The sequence below is a fragment of the Rhipicephalus sanguineus genome, chromosome 1 (genome assembly GCF_013339695.2).
Source record: "Rhipicephalus sanguineus isolate Rsan-2018 chromosome 1, BIME_Rsan_1.4, whole genome shotgun sequence".
In the NCBI taxonomy this organism is placed as follows: domain Eukaryota; kingdom Metazoa; phylum Arthropoda; class Arachnida; order Ixodida; family Ixodidae; genus Rhipicephalus; species Rhipicephalus sanguineus.
Genome location: NC_051176.1, coordinates 305680707 through 305704753, shown reverse-complemented (window position 1 = coordinate 305704753; position 24047 = coordinate 305680707). Strand labels below are relative to the sequence as shown.

The window sequence follows — 24047 nt, the reverse complement described above, 5'->3', positions numbered from 1 at the left end:
ACGTAGCTGTATTGTGCTCCGACTCAGCTTCCTACATGCAGAAGCTTCACAAGGACTTGCAACTCTCCAACCCCGAATTCAAGGCGCTTCACTTCTAAGATCCGTGCCACCTACCCAACTACGCTCCGGAGGATGGAATCAGGACAAGCTCGTTTAACCTAGTTCAAGATTTTGTTGTGCACTTTCCTGCCCTGTTGAAGTTGTCGCGGGAGCTACGCCGTAAGTTTTGCCTTTTGTGCTTGGCCATGGGCATGTCCTTGAAGTCGCTGCAAACCGTATGTCCTTCGAGGTGGTTCTCTTTTTATGAAGCTCGAGAAGATATTTTTTGACTACAGGCGCGCCATTTTGTCTTTCTTGGGAAGTGACGAAGCCAAGGTAACGAAGTGTGAGAAGCTCAAGAGTTTTATTTCAAGAGTTTTATTACACGACTTGCTCGTTAAGATGAGGTTTCTGAGGACCAATTCGTGTGCCGTGCTCTCAATCATCAAGGAACTTGAGGCAGAGAGTGCCCTGGCACACCAAAGTTTATCCCATACTGGGGATAAACTTTGAACGCTCTCATCAGTCAATGGCGTGATCCAACCGAGGTCTTCGCATCGGATGTCACAAGTCCGTTCGCCCTCCTTCAAGAGAATGACTGCCTAACGACTGTCGCAGACTTTCACGGATACTACGATGCTGTCGCCGAAAAGCGGAGACAGACATCTGAGAGGAACCTGTGCGATCAACTCCAGTACAGCAAAGAATCGTTTTGGTACTGTGTTCAAATTGTGAATCCAAATGTGAAGCATGAGCTGCCCTGCGCGTTCCAAACCTATGCGTCTATTTTTCAATTAGTGCTTCTTGAAACTGACGACATCAGCCAGCTCCTGAGAGTTTTTGCGCACTATCAGTGCTATGAAATATGTAACATTGTTGAACCCCTGTCGTTTTGGAGACTTCACAATGTCCAGTGGCCAGTGCTTTCACGCTGCGCGTTGCGTCTTCTGGCGCTTCCTGTTTCTAGCACTAAGGTTGAAAGGGCATTTTCAAAGCTCAGAGTCGTCAGTCGAAAGGAGCGCGCTCGATCACTGACAGCAACCTCGCAAAGTATGCTTGTGTGTTTTACAATAAGCTTTAAGCTAAGGTTGTTATGCGCACAAATACAGGTGTTTTGTGTTCAAGTATTTCGCTTGTGCATATATGTTTTTGTGCATTCAAACCTTCTAGAAAAAATAAAATGTGCTTGGTGTGTTTGATGTTTTAGTATTCAGGTATGTATTGATCTAATATTCTGAGGTTTTGAGAAGAATGCAAAACTCGGAATTTCGGAGAATCGGGGATTTACAAAAAATAAACTCCGATAAAAGCCGAATTTCCGCCAAAAATATAAACTCCGATAAACACCCGACGATTTTCAAAAAATATAAACACCGAAAACACGGAGCCCTAGTTATAGGTGATGGCGAGTGATTAACCCAATTAACCGGAGACAAATGCAAAGCACACACTCAGACACGCGGTTTTATAAGAGATGTAAACCTGTAACTAGTTAAGTCACATGTGCTTTACGTCCTCTGCTTGTTCGTATAAAGATGTAAACACAGCATCGTGCACTTTTCAAATAAGTAATTTTTGAAAACATTAACTGTAGCGCCACTGCGGAAAACAGCTAATCGATATGGACGTGAATTCAAATTTACACAGTGAAAATCGCGACTCAAAGGGCACGCTCACCTGTCGTTCTTTGGGGGCCGGCACCATCTTCCGGAACTTGTTCTGGAAGCATTCGAGCAACAAAGCACGATGCACGAACAGCGCTAGTTGTAAAACATCGCGGCGCATAAGCACACAGCGAGCGAGCACCATGAGATCGACGAGCGACGACGGCTAACGCACGCCTTACCAACGCCAGACACGAAACTTTCTAAGTGATTTCAAAGTCGGCGGCACCAGCATGGATGGATGGATGGATGCTATGAGCGTCCCCTTTAAAACGGGGCGGTGACATGTCTGCCACCAGGCTCGAAGAAAAAAAAAAAAGCTTCCTTGATTCATGTTGGCCTAATACCTTATCTACATTGATTAAATCTATGTTATTATACCAAAAAAAATATAAATTCACGGTCCATCTCTCTGCCTCTTAAGGCAGAATGACCTTATTTTTCCCCCATTATTTATTTTTGTTCTTTATCTCTACTTTTCTGCCACCAATACTCTAACCGTCTCTTACTTATTTCTATCGCGAACGTGTGCAGCTTTCCATTGTTGTCCCTAAAATCCAAGGCTTCATGTAGACTCGTGCCCACACGTATACCTGGGTGAATATCGCCACATTCAATGCGGCGGAAAGAGCGCCTCCTGGCGGAGAGGGAGTTGATCCCGCCAGAGAGGGGCTTGAAGAGAGTTGGGAGGAAAGAGACGGAGCGCAGATTTTAACTCTGATCCCAATTCATAGATGGCGCCTCAATTTCCTCTACCAGTCACGTGGGTTTCTTTCACTAGCCTGACAAAACTACAATACAGGCAACTGACGCAACCCACGCAACCAACGCAACGCATTCCAAAAGACCTAAGAGACTGAGAGAGGAGGCGGAGGCGCCGCACCAGCCCGGCTCCGTCGGCGAGCCATGGCGTCACGACAGCGCCGAACGGCAAACGCGCGATATGCACGGCGTATGCGGCGGCGCCTTCATCACGGAAGCCAATCGAAACGCGCTTGACGAGAGTCTTGCGACTCCTTCAGAAATGCTAACTCTCTTTTTCTGCTTCTACTTTCCAAAAGCGGTCAGATGGATACCCGAATAGAGTCACGGTGCCGTGACCCTCTTTGTACTCTTTTTTTTTTTTCTTAGAGTGCATAAAAATTAAGGTTGGACAAGAAGCATGACCACAACTGGTGTTAGACAACACCACAACTTGTTATTTATTATCTATATCTGTACCGCGTGATTGGTTGCTGTGGGTCGTTGCAGCACGAAAGTCCAAAATATTTTCTGACGAGCGGCACAAAGCAATCGCGTTTGTCCACTTCTTTGATGTGCACATTAAAGTAAGAACCGGTATGTCTTTCTCTCGTTTAACCCACGCAAAGTTTTTTCTCGTAGAGTTTTCTATCCGTTTTTATATCAATATAATAAACATTACATATGTACGTACAACTATGGCTCCGTAAGCTATAGTCAAGCGTTGCGCGAATGCACCTACGACCGCTACTTATTATATGCACATCATCGCACCGTGGTGTGCACTTCCTGTCGGTAAAACTGACGTCCGTGCTCTAATGTGAGTACCGACGTTACGTCGGACCAGGCCCGTAGCCAGGAATTTTTTTCGTGGGGGGAGGGGGGGCCTTGCTGAAACCCTTGACTATTTGAAAAAAGCGCCTATTTTCAGGATTTATTTTCGATAAAACACCATGTGTCATCAAAATTTCAAGGGGGGGGCTGCCCCCCGCCCCCTGGCTACAGGCCTGCGTCGGACCATGAGCTACCATTTACACGCCTGTGTACTCGGCGTGCCTGATAAGCCCACGATATGCGCAAAACTACTAAATTTACACAAAGACGACCTTGTAACACGTACGGCAATTTTTTAGCGCAAAAGTGGAAAGGAGTCTTGAGAAAAACCTGGGCGAGCTCTCGTGCGAGCCTTGGTGCAAGCTCCCAGAACATTTTGAAGAGGCACGAAGGCGCAACAGCGGCGACCCGAAGTGGTATACCGTCCCGCCACCTTAACAAGGTTTCCAGCAAACACGGCGTGCCAGTCCTCGAAAGTTGGCTGGATTGCGTGCACGCCAAGAAAAAGAATGGATGCCAAAAGAAACATACGTAAAGGCAATACGTAAAGTGCGCAATCGGCGTTGTGCATGCCATAACACTATCGTGTGGGAAGACCTACGTAGGTCAAACTGGGACATGTATCAACGACCGTGCGCGGGAACATGAATTGTCCTTGAAAAATCAAAGTAATGCGCATTTACCCATCCACTGCGCTGCTTGCACATGTGCACCACGGCTTCGCGAAATTAAGATCCTGGGTAAACGTGCTGATACCTTGGGAAAAGAGTTGCTGGAAGCCATTAAGAATACGGGCACGGAGTGTAATAGCGACACTTCCATCTATTTATTCAATGGCGATTATAGCTTTTTTTTATTTGTTGCTTTATTAGCGACGCAGGGGTCACGCATGCGCTTAAAGGGTACACCTTTAGTGGTATTTTCTAAAATAAAGTCAGTTGATGTTCAGCGCTCGCCCTGTGCACTACTGTGATCTTTTTTTTCTCAGGATTCCTTTGCTTTCCACTTTTGCGCTAAAAGATGTGGTATATTATTCAAGCCCAACTCGCCCAACAGGAAGTGTTATTAACGACCTTGAAACACTTGGCTCAAAACAAAAAATCCGGCATACGCTGCTACACGTGACTGCTTGGCATGACATTGATTCCCACAGTGCGTGGAATCTGCCAGATTCTTTTTTTTTTTTGTATTGGGCTGTTTTCTCAATTATTTGGTTAGTCGTATGATGGTGACATGTGGAAGAACACTTTCCTAAAGCCAGCTTGTTTTCCATAGCTTACTGGAGTCAAGTGTGGCTCTTATGCTATTCGAAATTTTCTTCGTGAATATTTTGTACATTGCTGAAAGAAGGCCGATCGGTCTGTAGAATTGGTGGGCGGAAGGTGCACGCATCTTTCGTTCACTTTAAGCGATCATGACGATCCGTGTATGCGCATGATGGGAAAGTAGAAGAGGCGCTCATCTTTTGGGATTTCCTTTTTCAAGCAGGGCACCTAGATCTACTTAGTCCGAGACAGAAGGAAAGACACTCCTTGTTCATTGCTACCAGCATCGCACGGAATCCAGGACCAAGCGGAGCAGACATCACACACTGTGTTTGTCCGCATTCTCCTTTTCTGTGCGTTGCTACACACGAATTAAGATCACCAACTGGCCCATTTGTCGACCTTGCTGTACGTGCCCCCTCTACACATGGGAAGAGATTTCTGTTAGACTTGTTGCAACGTAGGGCATTTCTATTTTCCTTTTTTCTGTCTTTCTTCATTAAAGGCTAAATCTCCACATATTCCACTTGCTCAACAGATTTTTTTGACGGAGGGATCAAGCATGTTTTTTTACATCAAGTTCTCCAAGTGGCATTTACGGGTTGCCGTTATGATCACGTAAGCCCGACGTTATATTGAAAACTTGGCCGTTCGCAACATGCCAGAGCCACAGAGACGCCTTGACAGTATGCTTTAATTTTGCAAACAAGGAGCAGCAAATTTCTTCGTCGTGTCCTGCTTATAGTTTTTCCTGGCATGCTGTCTGTCCTCAGTATGTCATCTAGAACTATTTTGCGCTTTAAAATCTCTATGGTGTACTCCTTCTATGGAAGAGAAATGTACGCTCATGAGCGCCGCTTATTCTTTAACCCTGTTATCGGCGTTCATCAAATGCCGATCATAGTTGCTTAACACAGAAGAATCTGCGGACTGCAACAAAAGCTCTCCCGAATCTCGAGGGAGCGCAGTTGGCACGCATTTGCTTACGTGTCAGGGCGTAAGAGCATCTGCGACAGATGCCTCCATCTATACTGGTTCTACGCGTGGGAGGAAGAAGCGCCGTTCCTGTCGCATGACAGGCGAGGAAAACACGGGACCCAAGGAGCGCGCCCCTTCGAAAAAGGATAGCGTCTCGGTCGTCCCCGATGTCTCCTCGGCGGCCATAATCCATCCTGGTTAGAAGGTCAAAGAGCTCATCGCGTAAACAAAGAAGCGCCCAATTGATTCCCGAGACGCCCGCGGGACATGTTTTATTCAGCTTGGCTGCCGCCGCTATCGCCGGCTGCGCAAAGTTTTCGCCAAAGTAGCGCGAGGCAGGGGGAATGCAGTGGCGCGTAGGCCTGATAATGAATAATGTCAGCGGCGGCAATGGAAATTGCCGCACCCGGTGTGGTGATGAACAGCATCAGCGGTCCGACGAAGAAGCGAGGCGAGGAGGGGAGAAAAAAAGAAGGCCTGCACCAAAGTGCGCATCGCCAAGGGTGGAGCGAAGCTGGGGAGCCCTTCAGTGCCGCCAACTCCGCCTCTCGGCGCTTTTTATTGGCTCCGGGGCCGCAGCCGCGGGCCTCCTCGCTCACAAATCAAGCCTGCCGTTGTTCCTGCCCGGGGCGACGCGGGCCCCGGGCCCGCCCTCGAGCGCAGGTTCCCCCCAAGGAGCCGCCTCGTGACCCACAAGCGCTGCGCTCTAGAGGGACTCGGCCAAAACCTCGGCTTCTTGCCGCGTTCGACATGTGTGAATAAAATGTCGAATGTCCTTTACGGAGTATGATGCATGCAGTTCGCCAGTGATGCATGCAGTCCACTAATAACCAACCCAGCGAACCGACTTGTGTTATAAGAAGCTTGTAATCAACAAGATGTAAACGACCCCTTAATTGACACCATGAAAGAAGTCCCGCTATCTCCTAAAGGGTGCGTACTTGGGCTGCTATCAAGCAATGCCGCTCAGGCTGCGACATAAGAATCATTGTGGGGAAGCACAACAATAAAAAGCGCCGTTACTTTCTTGTAGCATCCGTGTCATCTGCAGTTTATGCATGTAACCTAGAGATCGTTCACCGAAGCATGGCTTCGTCAGCAGTTGGAAGCCGGTGAAACTTTTTCCGCAGGACATCATTTTTCAATATATGCTAATGATCGTAGCAAACATCAGGGTTGGGCATACGCTGCTTCTGGCGTTACGACTTGTACAGAAACCTGGGCGTTGGTAGTCCACGCATATCATAACTTGTTACCGTTTTTTTTTTCAATTTGCATTGTTTTTGGTCATGACAGAACTTCGCAAAATGCTGCACGTTTAACGTTTTTTAGAAACTTTTCGTAAGTAATATATTGACTAGTGGCTTTAGAAGTGCGTTTAATAAATCATAAAAGTACAATTAAAGGGGTACTGACACCTTTTTTCGAAGGCAAGTTTACTCTGCCATACAAATCTCCTGTATGCAGAGACGGCTCTGAGCAAGTGTGAAGCTCAGCAAATGCTGACAAGATACCTTGATTTGATATTGATGTCAATTTTCCCATGGCGCACCGACCGACATCGACACTAGCTTGACGTCAGGCTACAGTACGAATTCTGGTGACTTCACGCAGCAGTCTGGCTAGTTGTGATGACGTTAGGTATCAAAACTTCCAAGATGACTGCTTGTGCGTCACGAAAACATTCAAAATGGCCGCTTTTGCGTCACCAACGGAGCCACGGTGCGGAACGGCCGTGGAAATGTCACTATATATTGTGCAAGCACGTGACGAAAAGCTCATACCGTGTTGTGACGTCAGGGTACAGTAGGAACCGAAACTAGCTTTTAAAAACATATTGTAATTACTTTTTTCAGAGTGCACTCACACTTAGCACTACCTTTGCTAGGCTCTTGGGGGCCTGACCTTTCATTTGACGCGAAAAAAACTAGAACTGAACATTTTCGTGTCAGTACCCCTTTAAAGCAGAAATATTGTGATAAGGTTGTGGCAAAGTTGGAAAAAATAGCGTTTTGAACCATGTTGCGGCTTCATTTTCGCAGTCTAGTAATCCAAGTGAAAATATGGCCTAAATATCACTTATGATATAGTTTGTTGGTAGTAGTATATACAGAAATTTTGTTTTCTGTATTTGTTTTAAGCAAGGAAAATTTTTCGAACTCAACAACCACAAGGTTGTGGGGAGTTTCCTTTCGCTTCGCACCCGTCACGGTCGTCTAGTGGTCATGGTGCTCGACTGCTGACCCGCAGGTCGCGGAAAGGAATCCCGGCCGCGGCGGCCGCATTTTGCATGCAGGCGAAAATGCTTGAGGCCTGTGGGCTTAGATTTAGGCGCACATTAAGGTGCCACTGGTGGCCGAAATTTCCGGAGCCCTCCACTGCGGCGTCTCTCATAATCATATCGTGGTTTTGGGGCGTTAAACCCCAGCAGTTATTATTACCCTTCGTTTCGCCTTCACTGCACAGCGCATCAGCGCAGGACCCTAGCGGGCGCCTTTTCGCGGCGACTGATGCAAGTCATACAACTGCTATTCACTAATTTAAGTAATATCGTTGTATTCATCACCCCGAAACTGTTTCCTGAAACAAAAATTTTGGCATATCCCACGCCTTGTGGGAATCGGTTTAATGCGAAGCAGTCAGCGAGCAGTTGTCTATGCTGCGTTTTTTGGCTTTGAGCCAAGCGTTACGGGGTGGATCGACGTGATTATGTAAGCATAGCAGTTGTGTGCACATTGTAACCTACCAGGCACGTCGACTACCCTGGCGTTTAAAGGATAACTTATGGTCTTACGTAATAAATCATGTTGACATTTATGTCGAGTGTATATTTTTTATTGAACTGTATCTGATTGTTGATCCATTCCTGTAATGATCCTTCTAGGGTTAACAGTATTAATAAACAAACAAACAAAAAAAAACAACGTCAGCACTCGCTTAAGGAGCACAGACGAGTATTATCGAAACAAAGTGCAATTCACGGTGCGATGACGTGAATATCGTACGCAACTTTCGTTAGCGTATTCCTCCGAGGTCGAGCAATGCTTGAATATAGCTTGCTGAATCATAGAAATACAAATGTAATGTTTATTAAGTTTCTATGAAACCGGAGCCAACACTGGAACCACAATTGATGCTAACGCGGCATGGCGCCTGTATCAAAAGAATACATATGTAATGCTCAATGCTTTGTTATAAAATTAGATAGCCAGCACTATAACCACAAGTGACGCTGCACTAACATTACGCCTGCATATGGTCTTTTTCCAAAGCAGTTGCAAGACGTGGCGTGGCTCTGCGGTAGAATATCTGACTGGCACGCAGAATGCTTGGGTTTGATTCCTCCTTGGATCCTGATTTTTATTGTTGGCATTCATCAGATCAACGCTGCTGATGTCGTTATTTCTTTACGCTCTCGCACTTAAATTACCAATGTCTGTTCTCCCCGTTCTTGGGAAGATATAAACGGTCAATCACCTGTGGCACATACCCGTACGCCGCGGCCCTTGGTGCCACACGTGTATGGAGGAAAGGGTTTGACGACGTACGTGATAGGATTTTCACGTTATTCATGACACGACAGTCATATTCGTCAAATCCTCTTACCCTCCCATGCCACTATTGGTCTACACATAGATAGATAGATAGATAGATAGATAGATAGATAGATAGATAGATAGATAGATAGATAGATAGATAGATAGATAGATAGATAGATAGATAGATAGATAGATAGATAGATAGATAGATAGATAGATAGATAGATAGATAGATAGATAGAAACGCTCAAATTGCCTGAGGTTCGCTAAGAAATGCTTCGCATTTAAAATACCGCCTCAATAGCAACTTCTCACATTCACAGATATCGGCAGGATTTTTCTCGGTGCGATTGAAGATGGTGGAAAAAACTTGGAGGACGATTGAGCTACGCCTTCAACAGTAGAACGCTATTGCGTAATCGGGTCCCCTTGCGCATCGCCTCCTAGCTTCGGTTCTCGGTGCATGCCTCAACCGTACAGTAAGGAAACGACCTACTGTACGCGTAACATTGGCCGTTTCAAACTATCCTGAAATGCCTACTGCAAGTACAGTTGATAAGTGCCCACTATGCCATAATTCTTCCTTTTGCGAATCAGCGAAGGGCCCATTACGCATACGTAAGGCAACACGGCTTTGTAATGGGTGGACCTTTAAAACACCCACTCGTCGCGCCACATGTTTTGACGCCTGGCGTTATTTTACGCTTCTGCCACGCAATATTACATGCGTCAAGGAGACTCCTTTCACTACATGACATTCATATGGTGTTTTTGCGAAGCAGTTTCAAGCAGTAGCGTAGCTCTGTGGTAGAACACCTGCTTGCCACGCAGGCGGCTTCGGTTCTCACTTGAATGGAAGTTTTTTATTATTCATTTTATTTGCATCTTTCTCGATTTTTCGGTGACGGACAAGATGATGATTTTTTGCTCACAACCATCGACGCCGACACCGCAATTTCTGTGAAACGAGCTTCCTAACGCTATTGCGAAGCACTTCATACGCAATGAGCCATGTAAATAAGAAACAGTAATGGACCACAGATAGAGCCCTATGGCATCACCAGGCATAACATCGACACAAGATGAGTGAACGTGCTTACATACTATGAACTGGGCTCTTCAGCTTAGGTAGTTCTGTATTCCGCAAAATGCTGTGCTGGGCGAGTTGGTTCATGGTCTGGAATAGAATTTGAACGCAAAAAGACGGGACACAAGCGTTCAGTCGTCTTGTCTCCTTGTGTCCCGTCTTTTTCCGCTCAAACTCTATTCCATAGTGTATGCAACGTAGCACTTAAGAGTCATGACTTATTGTATTTAGGTTAATGAGACGTTTCTCATGACATATAGCATCAACAGCTTTACTGTAATCAATAAAAATGGCATCAAGCTGTCCCTAAAGACAAGCGCGGATGCAGTATCCTGGGAGTCAGAAGTGCAGCCACGTTGAAAAAAAAAAATATGTGATGTTCAGATAAATACTCATTGATATAGTTGTGAATAATTTGTTGGCAATATGCATAATTTCACTTTCCTCGGATCCGATTATTAATAAGTAATATGAAGTGCAGGCGCACATAAAAAAAAGTACATTTATTGGACGTCTTGGCCGAGAACACCGGTCAAAACGTGCAATAATATGTGCATGCCCTATGTATGGACGTATAGGCACCGGGCGGGCGTCATAAGGCGCCAGCAGCGCCCCTCCGGAACAGCGCCGCAAGCGGTGGCAGAGACAGCACTGGCATGTGAAGCGGACGACGCGGAGTAAGTAGGCTCTGTTGGGGATTGTATTCGAAGAGAAGCGGTGGCGTTTCTTTTTGAACCATCCGAAGCTGTACGCTATTGCGTCTGCCGTTTGGCGCCTAAAGCTAAGAGAAGCGGCAGCAACAGTGTTCTTTTGAACAATGCACATAGCGTTCGACCGTCGAACATGTGTTCAGATAACGGGGCCCGTCGCCGGGCTTCTGGGGACTCCCGCGCAGTCGTTTACGGCCGCGGGCGCGTTTAATGGTCGCCAAGTCGCCTAGAAAGGATGACATGTTTTCGCTCGGAGGTGGATCAGAAGGGACACGATGCCTCCTCCATTTCGGGATTGCAAATGAGACAGGCCCGATTGGCCACACGTTGTAAAATAAGCATCTTTGCATTTTAACTGCTGAACTCGCTGATCCTCACTGTTGTCTGGAGGGCCCCTGGCGGGAAGGCGAGTCCTGGCAGCGCAAATGCACCCACGGCGCTGCCAGTTGTTTCGCGCTGAGGTTTTAAAAGCTTGATCAGCTGGCGTACGCGTTTTCGAGCGTCTGTTCAAAAGAAGGGTTGCCGATTGCACGAAGCCGCTCACGTGCGCGACATCACGGAATATAAAGGCAACAACGAGTGAGAATTGCCTTGCATGTGCGCCCTGCAGACCAGACTTAACGCGATAAGCTACGATGTGGAGCTAGATATAAGTAGCACTTTTTCTATTTTTCCAATGCTTTGTTATTCTGTCTACACGTTAACATTATCTCTTAACATTTAAAAAAGGAGAGCGTACGTCTCCCATTCACTTTTCGTCTTTTTTCACACTATGCTTCGCCGATTGCACACGTTCCTCAGTTGTACTTGCACACTCCTGTTACCGTTTTGTTTTCTTCTCGATGCTTCGCCGTTCCTAATATTTTAACAGCTATGGTAATCTTCAGTCTGTGTATTTCACGTAGCCTGACGCAACCAAGGCCATCGTTGGCGACCGGTGCACGAGCAAGACCGGCGACGACGGCGATTGCAAACGGGAACCGATGGAACTGGATGTACGCCCCGGCTTTATCCATGTTTGCATAGCTGTTTGGGCAGTCTACGGCGCGACATGTCTTGGTTCCCCGAGGCATTTCGGTAAGGGTGTGCGAATATTCGAAAAATTTCGAATGGCGAATACGTTTCGAATAGTTTTCGAATAATCAGCAATGACGAACAAAGCCCGAAGCATAGAGTTTCATACAATAACCTAGAGACGAAACTGACGCTGCGATCGTTCAACCACCATGGGAATGATGGGAAGTACAGGCTTCGGATTGGACTTCGTTAGCTAGCGAACTATCTACGGATCTTTTTCTATAGTTTCAGTTTCGTTCTTTGCGACGGGTGGGCAGTGGGCCGCGTTGCAAAGCACTCAAGCAGTGCCTTTGTTGTTCAAAAAGGTTGACGACCGCTAGGTTTCTTAGTTTGCTGCCACGTTGCAGCTTTACAGGTTGTTTTACAGGTTACAGTTTTAACAAAGCGTCGTGCACTCACCGCTGCGCATAGATGTAGCGTCCCATGCCAGTGGTGGAAATTGCATTGAGTTCACGCTTTGGGATAAGCGCTACTTGTCAAAACTCTTTCACATCGACTGCAAAACGACGGCCAAGTTAAGTAGATGCACCGTCGTGCTCCTCTGACTCGACTTCACAACAAAACGAGAGATGCGTTGGGGGCAGGCCATTTGGACAGACGCATCTGGCATCGCAGCAGATGATACGTTGAGTGTTTCTCACTCAGTACGGTGCTGTTATTTCCATAAATAGATAATGCGTGCTTTCGAGGGAAAGACAAGCGCGTTTGTTTTAAGTGTTGTAAAGAAATAATTCATTATATTGTGATGCCAAATCAGGAACACATTTGCAGTGCAGTGCATACCCTGGTGGTTGAATTTGTCCAGGTTTCAGTTCCATCTCACGGTCACGCAATCTTCTTGCAGTACGTTTTACGTACAAAAGAATGAAGCGAGTTTTAATCGTAAATAAGTTTGTATCGCTTTGTTTTACACTCGGCAAACAAGCGTGACGAATCTCAAGAACCTAAACCATCCGAAGCAAATCCGAAGCCTGTACTTCCCATCATTCCCATGGTGGTTGAAGCGCCGCTCAAGGAGCCCGCGTAGACACTAGCGCCAGATTCCCCTCTAGGTATTATTGTAAGAAACTCGATGGCCCCAAGGAAAGACACGTTGGAACAGGGAGGGGTAACTTTTCTTCTTTTCATCATCGAGTTACCCAGATCCATAAAGCCCGCGTACTGTTGTAAAGTGGCGTCAGTCCCTATCAAACGGCTTTGCACGCGCTGGTGGCGCATGCGCCTTTCGTTTACCCCCCCCCCCCCCCCTGTCGCCCCTTCAGTTGCTATTTATACGCTTCCAAATGGGAGGAATAAACGATTACGTTTCGCCGGTCAATTGCGTGCTGTCGTACTTTGTACACACACCCTGTGTGTGTCGGAACTATGTCACAACGGGACTATCGACGCTATATTGATCACAGGATGAAGGCGCTTTTGTTTAAAACTCCAGTGTTACCGATGCGACAGTGTCATCCATCCACTACATGACATGACATCAATGCACAAGCATGACATTCGTGATAATGGTAACTCATGAAACTTGCTTAATATTTATGAATGTGTTTTATTTAAAAGCTGTTGACAAAGTACCACCTTCCAAACTGTAGTCACTGCTATATTTCAGCCAGCAGTTACAAAATATTTCAAAGACTCTACAGTTCCTGCTGTGCACGCGCTTGCCTCAGTTTAAATAATTGCTGTATTTTTTCTCGGTAAAAAATAATCGTAATGTTCCTGTGTTAAAGCTTGTGAATACTTATTTTACTTATTTCAAATAAAATGTTGTGAAATTCTTGAGTTGTTTTAGAATTGTGTATATATCTATATATATATATATATATGTATATATATATATATATATATATATATATATATATATATATATATATATATATATATATATATATATATATATATATATATACAGGGTGTTTCAAGAAATGTGTCCAACCTTCTCAAAAAATCAGGAAAATGCGATAGCTAACCGGCTTAACTAAGAGTAGCACAGTTTCGCTCGTAAAGCACCATCGTTACAAGAATAAAATAGCGCAGGTAGCTTCCAAAAGAGATCGCTGAACGATACTTCAAGTTATACTCTCTGATAGCACGCTTGTATGAGCAAGACGCATTATTGTAAGAGCGCCCGTGAAACAAAAATTACGTTCCGCGAAACTACCCGTAAAGCGCACTCTAATTATTACGCGATGCATGCTGAAATGATGAGCTTTCACAAAACTCTGTGCACAACTTGTAATATGGGGCAACAAAACATCATTTCACTCTTTCGTGAGCTGCACTGCAATTACGATTCACGCGTACTACAGCGAGAACGTTTTTTTTACAAATGTAACAGCGTACGTATCTGACGAGGTTGCTTCCGCAGCCCACTCAGCACGTACTGTATACATTGTGGACTTGCATGAGCAAGATGTTCTTGATGTTCCAATAAAATCAGCGAAAATGTCCAGGCTAGAAAAGACGCGAAACACGCCCTCCGACGGGCTGAGTTTCGGAAGTTTCACGTTTGCTCTGTGTAGCGTCTGCTGGCGTGGCAGCCCGCGCGTGTTGTTTCGTCGCGTGTGCGATAGATGGCGCGACGCGCGATGCCAATATAGCGATGCGCATGGAATTCGCTGTGTTCTGGTCTATACTCAGCCCGTCGGAGAGCGTGTTTCGCGTTTCAGCCTGGACATTGTCGCCGTTTTATTGCGATAGCAATTACATGGACAGTCTCTGCTGATTTTTGCCGTCATCATGCACCGTATGTGTATGTATGTATATATATATATATATATATATATATATATATATATATATATATATATATATATATATATTTATATATATATATATATATGTGTGTGTGTGTGTGTGTGTGTGTGTGGTGTGTGTGTGTGTGTGTGTGTATATGTATATTAAAGCGACAAAAAAAAATAATTCAGAAAAACTTTCCGTCGCGCGGAATCGAACGGGCGACCTCCCGCTTTCCAGCGCGCGGCTTTAGACGGTTACGCCACCAACAGCACCGTCTTTCGGGCTGCTAACGGCTAGCTATTTATATACACCACTTACATCAGCATGCTTTCTTAGTTACCACATAGATGGCGCGACGGGCACACGTGGTGTGCTTTAAAGATCATCGCCCCGTTCCTGCGAACGCCGTTGCTCTTCGAATTACAGGGCGTGGTCGCATTCGTGCACTTATCTCGAGGAAAGAAGGGGGCGGCTGGCGGGGGGGGGTGAGCGGGGGGTTGTCTGTCTTGTGCTTTCCCAGCGATGTCCACGCTGAAGTCACAGAGCGTACGAAGGTCGCTTCGCTCGCTGCAGCGGCCGCGTTTGCGAAAGGAGCGCGCTGTTCAAACAGAAATAAGTAACAACTGGGACAGTTCGCGCTCGTCCTGTGTGTACCTGTTCGTTCGTTTCGTGCGTCCTGCTTTATGTTTGAGCAGTGCACTTCCAGTGTCGAGCTGTGACGCATGATAGTTCGCGCTCGTCCTGTGTGCGTTCTTTTCGTGCGTCCTTGGGCCCGAGCGACGCGCCGTCAATTTCGAGCTGCTTTCCGTTCTTCACGTTACATTCCAATTTATTGCTATCGCATTCATTGCTTTGCCGTAACGGCGAAACTGTGACTTTTTTTATTAGAACATCAAGAACACCTTGCTCATGCAAGTCTACAATGTATACGCTATATGTACGTGCTGAGCAGGCTGCGGAAGCAACCTTGTCAGGTACGTACGCTGTTACATTTGTAAATAAAACGTCCCCGCTGTAGTACGCGTGAGTCGTAATTGCAATGCAGCTCGCAAAAGAGTGAAACAATGCTTTGTTGCCGCATATTACAAGTTGCGCACAGAGTTTTGTGAAAACTCGTCATTTTAACATGCATCGCATAATAATTAGAGTAGACTTTGCGTGTAGTTTCGCAGAACGTCATTTTTGTTTCACGAGCGCTCTTACAATAATGCGTCTTGCTCACAAAAGCGTGCTGTCAGAGAGTATCACCTCCATTGACGTTCATCGATCTCTTTTGGAAGCTATCTGCGCGATTTTAATCCTGTAACGATGATGATTTACACGCGAAACTATGCTACTCTTAGTTAAGCCGATATTGAAATGGGCGGAATCCAGCTGTCTCTTATTAAATGTGTGCTGTGTAAATATGCTAAAAATTTATCTGCTTGAGCTAGCGCTACGCCTGCGACGTAAAGGACACTGGCGCGAGTACTGTTTACTTACGTGCCAATATATGCATTATGTGCAGCTGGATGCCCCGTGTCCAAATAAATTTGGAACATCAAACACTGAAATGAAAGCACGAAATTCTGGCCAGCTGTTCAGGAACACCGTACCATTTACTACCTTTTAAAGGCGAAAGCTTGTAACCTTCAAGGCGTGGATGCCATCAAAAGCACTAAAGCTTGACACTACGTTGAAAGTGGCAAAGCACGCTGATTGCTTGTGCTTGAAAGCACTACCTTGCACTACATTTTCGTCAAAGGAAACGCTTAAGGGTATGAAGTGCACCCCCACACAAAGCTCGCGCCCGCCTTCAACCCAGCTGCGTGTCACGCAAATTAGGTTCGTAAAATGAAATAGGTGGGCATCACACCGCAGAATACACGCAGTTAGTGTACACTCTAAGAAAAAAAAAAGTCAAAAGAGGGTCATGGAACCGTGACTCTCTTCGGGCGTCCATGTGACCCCTTTTGGAAGGTACAGGCAGAGAAAAAAAGTTAGCATTTTTTAAGGAGTCACTGCACGCTCCTGAAGCGCGTCTCGATTGGCTTCCGTCATGAAAGAGCCGCCGTATATGTCATGCATATCGCGCGCTTGCCCTTTGGCGCCGACGGAGACAGGGTCGGCGCCGTGGTGGCGCGCCGCTCTCCTCTCTCAGTCGTCTCAGTCTTCTCGTCTATTGGAATGCGTTGCGTGGTTGCGTTGGTTGCGCGGGTTGCGTGTCTTGAAGTTTCATCAGTTTCATGTTCATGCGCGTCCTCGGTGGTGTTGACAGTGTTGACGCCGGCTCCGTGCACGAAGTGACGCTTGGAGGGCGGAATATTCGTGGAGCTGCGGATACGGACAACGGGCGCCAGTTAACGGTGAGTGTACTGCTTTCGTAGGTACTAATTATACAGCTTTAGCTGGGCGTCTGCAGCAGCTTTGCGGAAGTTATCTGCCAGCCATTTCCAACAGCAGTCTGTGTCCGCGGGGCTGTTGCGGATGCCCAACTAAAGCTGTCAGTTAACGAGTTGCCACCGTTATGCGCGTTGCTGTACAAGCTCCCATAAAGTGAGCCATGCAAACAATTCATCATCATCATCATCAGCCTGTCTACGCCCACTGCAGGGCAAAGGCCTCTCCCATGTTCCGCCAATCAACCCGGTCCTGTGCTTTCTGCTGCCACGTAATACCTGCAAACTTCTTAATCTCATCTACCCACCTAATTTTCTGTCTCCCCCTCACGCGTTTGCCATCTCTTGGAATCCAGTCAGTTACCCTTAATGACCACCGGTTATCCTGCCGACGTGCTACGTGCCCGGCCCATATCCATTTCTTCTTCTTGATTTCAACTATGATGTCATTAACCCCCGTTTGTTCCCTGACCCACACTGCTCTCTTCCTGTCTCTTAAGGTTACACCTATCATTTTCCTTTCCATCGCTCGCTGCGTCGTCCTCAATTTAAGTTGAACCCTCTTTGTAAGTCCCTCTTTGAACCCTCTTTGCAAACAATTATCAAGGGTCATTTCTTGCTGATCGCACGTTGTGTCTGCACTACTGAAGGTGCAAGATGTCGTTTTGAGATGCACTTTAGTTTACTTCATAATAACATTTCCATCGACCTTGAGTGTGCTGCGTGCTTCCGCGCGTGGGAACGTGAAAAAAATGAAAAAAAGCCTGTGTACAGAACGCTCAGACGCACTATATATAATGGTTTTTGTTAGACGGTAGTTTGAGGTGCAGATATAGTACGGTGGCTTCCAGATCGTATGCGATAGTCATTCAAGTTGGACACGCCTCGCCGGTAAGGCGACAATGCTAGACTTTCGACGGCGCCCGTTGTTGCGGCCGCCGCCGTGCACTTTTTTCCTTCGTTTCTGTTTGCTGTTTTCATGGTTTGCCAACACCTGCGATGACGCTATAACAGAATCAAGTGAGTGTACGTGATTGTGAGAAATTGTGTGCGAATTCTAGCATATGACATCTCTGATCTCGACGTAGACGGCGTCCGCACGCGCTGGGTGTCGTTCGGGCCCTCGTACTCGCATCTGAGTATGGGTTACGTTTGTAAAACATGCGGTCAGTAACCGCTCACGGCGTGCCCCTGACTGCCGGAGGATGTGCTTGGGTGTCGGGGTAAGCCGGCGCAAAACCGTGTTTATTCTGAAACCAAATTTTGAAGCGATTTCTCAGAAAAAAAGTGCTTTCATTCGTGTATAGCCAGTGCCTATTGCGAAACGAGGTTCCCGCTGCCTTTTACGTGAAAATTTGTTTTCGTTGCGAAATTTGAACTAAACACTCGTGGCAGATGTGTGTACAATAACGGTGTGTTGCACAAAGGGTGGTTTTAAATACAAATAATGTGTGTGTTTTGGTTATTCCCAGAATCCCGGATCACTTCTCCCGCCTCTTCACTCCAGCTGACAGCCACACTCGGGGAAACGAAGGTGCCGCTCTGGTCTGGCGCCTCACCGCTCGTGATGGGAAAATCAACAGCAGCGTTCGCCCTGTCAACGAGGCAGTCGGTCCTACATTTCCTTTGGTTGGACAAGACGACGTAGGAAAAGAGGTGAGTGGCACCCACGCAAAGGAGCCTAAACCAATTTCGTTTGTTGTTTAAAAGAGGCTCACATCATCTTGTGCTGCGAGTTTGTTGCCAAGTGACGTGTTACAAAAGGTACTATTTGCAAGTTGCGTTTTACACGATAACGGCAAAAAACTTGGTTCCCTTCCATACGTGTTTGCATTTGTTGTTTTGTTGTGAGCCTTCATTGTGTCTATGTGAACCACTTATTTTGTAGGTTTTGCAAACCTTTACTGCAATTTCATTTTCTCATCATAATATCACGTTCTGCTTTTCAGATACCGTTTTTCATGGTGCTCACGCTGAAGAGGAGCGACAACCTAGCAAGCCACAAGTCTGATGCCTCCAGCCGTACCACTTTTTGATTTATTCTTAATCATGAGGAATAAAAATTGAAGCATGATGCCCATTTCTGCAGTTTATTTTGCACTATATGACACTATGCACATCAGTCACACATTTTAGTTGGCTATACTCATAGAAGCACGTAAACGAAGAATACCCATACTTCTTAATTGGAAATCAAATACCATCTTTTCGCGCTTTCTATATAACTTTGCTGGAAAATATGTGTTGTTTTGACGAGTTTTATTAAAATAATGCTAAAACTGAACTATTCTTTTTTTGCAGCCGCTGGGCAGAACGGCAAGTATTATTGGGCATGCTTAAAATGAATACTCCACTATTTTCAACAGTAGTCGCGCAAAAGTAGAGCAAGGGTCAAATGAGTAGCTTAAAATACTTGTGGAGTCGCTTGACGCTTCGGTGTGGGTCACTCGACCCGCGTAGGAGTGTTACCGGCAAGAGTCGTCTGACTCCCTATAAGTGGTAACGTGATCCTTCGGATGAGAGTCTTCCCACTCTTCCTGGAGGGTCAGGGGACTCTCCTAGAACGAGCCGACCCTGACCCACCAAGAGAGTCACCGTGACTATTCAAAGAGAGTCCTATACGTGGCAAGTCAGAACTCTCCTAAAAGAGTCACGCATACTCTTTTTTTTTTTTTCTTAGAGTGCACTTACTCGCGTATTTTCACTCGGCTCCTAGTTTTTCTGCTTGAATCACAGTTATCCATTCGCGGCGAAGCTCAAAACACCGCGCCGGCGCTATTCCCGTGGCGCGTCGTGATCGCCGTAGACAACGCTAAGTAATATCCTCCTGTTGCGCTGCTTGTTTTGGCATCCAGAGACGACGCAGTAGTGCCTAGACGAGCTCTTATACGCTGAAGCGGCGTGAACGGGTACTTTTTTGCACTTTAAAGCCTCAGAACTGCAGCTTGCCCTGTTTACTTGGTGCAACCCGCGCGCGCCTTGGCAGTACGGCCAGCCCGGCGTCTGGGTGCGAGAGTATCCGCTCGGCTCGCCAGCAGCCTGGGTGCGAGACAGGCGTGCTCTGGTGTATATCTCACCAACGTAAAAGGTGACTTCAGGTTCCGACATGTCGCCGGCTCTATCGACACACTCTGTCGACGACATGCCCCGGCTGGCAAACAGGCCTCTAGACATTGCCATGGACCAGGCTACCACCTTCATTCGGTGCCACAACCACAACAATAATCTCACGCTCGCCGCTCTCGACGTGCCGTCTGCATGTGCGCGCGGACGACCTCGAAAAAGACGCTCTGCTTACAGACATTGGCGTGTTAGCATTTTCTGAAACCTGAAAGGATGAGCCCACTTCAATCACAGTATTCCATTGTGCCGTCCACAGCAAGCGGCTTCATTGCAGGTGTGGCGGCGTGTGCGCATATACGAACACGGCGATGCGCAACTTCAACGGCATCCCACATCGCCGGACAAGCAGCGGAATCGGCGAGGTCTGCGTTGCGCGCATCAATCACAATAACAGACGTTGCGCTCGCCACCATCTACGTAACAGCTGTCAAGAGCCCCTTCCACACATGCACACGGGTTCGTAAAACGCGTTCTCCATCATAACGGACAAGTATAAGCACTACATATCGGCTTGCCGCGCCTGGTGTTGGTAATACCCATGTCGCTATGGGCATCGTTACGCAAGCGTAAACAACTGGTTATATAACACATGTGCAACTCTTCAACATATCTTTGTGCGTATACCATTTGCACATATCCTTAGCGGCATTTCGTAACGTTTCACTCAATGTAAAAAATTGCGCCAGTCACCTTTCCGCCGCATGCTTCGCGTTACATCGATTCCCACGGTACGTGCGCTAAACGAGAACATTTTATCAGGGTTCCCTGATCAAGTCCGGTTCCCGGCTAAAACGTTGACAAAATAAAAAGCTTTCGTTTTGCACGTTCTCTCCTTCGAAGTATATAGTGGGCAGAAAACAAGGGCAGGGCACAACGCTAAACGCTATCGGGTGATACGGCCGGCCGGCATGATAACTGTTTAGGTAATAGTGAACATGGCATCCACGAAAGGTGACACAATCGTTGCGGTACTCTGAACAGCATTAAAAGTTTTCAAAAACCACAAAGGACAACAAAACGGTTGGTAAACAACTACCTCGTGAAACAACAAAAAGAAAGGTTCGTAAACATGTTACAGCAAAGCTAAAATTGGTAAATAGGAACCACAACTTGGAGCAGCTAAACACAAGTGGTGCGAAGATTGAGGAAGCAACGGGGCTGGTGGCGTACCCCTCCTCCTTGCCCACCTCCTCACCCTCACTTCCCTCTCCCACCCCCTTTTCTATACTATACAAGGCTATGTAATGCTGTACCCTCTCCCATCCTGCTTTCCCTCCTCCTAATTGTCATATCACCTTAACTTGGCTTTCCCACGCATTGCTATACTGTACTATGCATGGCTAAGATATGTTTCCACTTCGCTTTGCACAGCTGGACCGAGTTTTCTGCGGTCGCCGGCTATGGTCAGAACGCAAGCTTCAGCAGCTCCGCAGTTAAAAACAATGAACATGTGTCAACAAGGTGCATCATGTCGAATGTGAGACTCAAGTTACTTAATCTCCTTGCGGAAAAGTGCAACAGATAGTGCGCTTACTCAAGCTGTCCCACTTTTGTGAATGATGTGCGCTTCCCAAATATTGCGTGCACTCTGATCACGGTAGTTCCTAAGAACCTGGGGCCGAATTCACAAAGCTTTCCCTTACGTACGCAATTCTTAGCTACGAATTCTCGTATCTCAAGGGAGGGCGATAGCAATGGTACGCATTTCAGTTACTTGCCACTTTTGAAGGCCAGCAGGAAACACGAACGACAAGGAAAGAAAGAAGTGCACTCAGATGATAGTAAGGCAGCACGCAAAGCGTCTGGTATCGAGAGTATGCGATGATGGCCAATCTCTTTATGCTGAATCTCAGCTTCCAGTTCCGGGCGTCTGCTACAATGCTTACGCACCGCCGCGTCGCAGCAGACGTCCGTGGGGCCTGCGCAAAGCCAAGCGCTCGTGTTTCATCAACAACCATAGCTAAAGAAAACGCCAGGCCTGCGCGGTTCACACAGCACAGTCACAGCGAAAGCTGGAAGAGTGACCTTTCTAGAGCCCGTTGTAAACTTTCTTGGGGAACTAATACAAGTGCACTTGCAAGGTGTCCACTACGCCATAAATCATCATGCTTTTTGTGAAGTAGGGAAGCAGCCACTATGGCATTATTTGTTATTCTGCTGAGAAGCGTGTTACCGCCTTCACATATGTAAGGCATCACGTTCACTTTGTTGATGTTGTGGCTTATGACGATGGAGGATTATTGCTGAGCCTGTTGTAACGGGTGAGCATATTTAAACCACCAACTCGTTACGCATTTCTAGTAGTGTGACCGCCTGGTTGTCATTTTACTCTTGTACCACGCAAATGTGCTCTTGTACATGTGTGGTACAAGAGTACATTTGTTAACGTGATTTCTTGCCCAACCTGACGCCTGTAAAGGGTCTTTTTGCGAAGGAGTCCCAAGCACCGGAGTGGCTTTGTGATAGAATACGCGACTGCCAGGCAGAGGGCCCGCGTTGAAATCCCATCCGATCCTGGGTATTTTTTTTTTCATTTCATTTTTATTTTGTCATTTCGTGCGATTGCGGTTACGGACATTGGCTGCGGCGGCGGACAATTACGCCACCAAAATCGGCTATTGTTGTGATCCCATAACAACTTTCACTTTAAAAAACTTCGTGGACGCTTCGCTTTCAAGAGTAGGACGCGATAGCGTAATCGGGCCCCGTGCGCACCGCCTTCAAGCGTGCCGCAAGAAAAGGAACATTTGTGCGTGTAATAGCGAACGTTCCAAACTATCCTAGAATGCCTACACCAAGTACATTTGCGAAGTGTCCTCTACGCCATAATTCTTCCTTTTGCGAGTCAGCGAAGTACCAACTACGCGTCCGTAAGGTGCCACGCGCACCCACGCATCTGCCCACTTTGAAATTGGTGGGCAGCTTTAAACCACCCACTCGTTGCGAAATTCACGTGTTTTGACGCCTGGTGTGAATATACGCTTCTGCGCGCAATAAAACATGTGTTACGAAGACTCCTCTCACTACATGGCATCCTTATAGTGTTTTTTTAACGAAGACGTTTCAAGCACATAGGTGGCTTCGTGGTAGAACAACTGCTTGCCCTGCAGAAGGCGTCGGTTCAATTCTCGCTCGGACCCAACATTTTTTATTATTTATTTATTTGCATCTATCTCGACTTTTCGCTCACGGACAGCGCCAAAAAACCACTAACGACGATGACAGCGGAATTTCTGCGAAACGAGCTCTTTAACTTAGAATAACAGAGAGCTGAGCTAGTTGGTAAGTATTCTTTCTAAAAAGACAGGCTGTGCAAACAAGGACACAGGAAAGAAGTGGGGCCTGCGTTTGTGGTGTCCTGACTTCTTTCTTGTGTCCTTGTTTGCACGCCCTGTCTTTTTAGAATGTGCTCTTTAACCCTAAAACGAGCTCTAAAAAAAACGTACAGGGTCCCTAATGCATTTACCTAAGACGACTCGAAGACGAAAGCCATTTTCTTTTATTGCCATAGCAATTATATGGACAGTCTCGGCTGGTTTTTGCCGTCCCCGTCGCCGCCGTCATGATTCGTATATGCATAAGTATACATATCTATCTATCTTATATATATATATATATATATATATATATATATATATATATATATATATATATATATATATATATATATATATATATATATATATATATAAAATATTCGGGCCACTATACTTGAGTCAGGCTTTCGCTCTCATCATGATCGTGAAGCCCGCGAGCCTTACCTAATCTATAAGTTTAACACCGTCTCATCTGGTGTCAACGAAAGCACAGGCACAATTACAAGCGTTCCAACTAAGCACTATTAATCATAACCGGGTCCTCAACGGGATAGGCAGC

General features: G+C 46.4%; 1 long non-coding RNA gene across 2 annotated transcripts in view; it reads left to right on the top strand.

Annotated features, from left to right (window-relative positions):
- LOC125756906 (uncharacterized) overlaps window positions 1-19106 on the top strand; it is a 458042-nt gene extending 438936 nt beyond the window's left edge. Inside the window, exons 1-3 of one of the 2 annotated variants that reach the window (XR_007414864.1) lie at window positions 16850-17015; window positions 18521-18704; window positions 18998-19106. This is a non-coding gene — a long non-coding RNA (uncharacterized LOC125756906). Of the gene's footprint in view, window positions 1-16849; window positions 17016-18520; window positions 18705-18997 lie in introns of those variants that run through there. The other variant, XR_007414865.1, reaches the window with a different exon arrangement.
- The last annotated feature ends 4941 nt before the right edge of the window (window positions 19107-24047 follow it).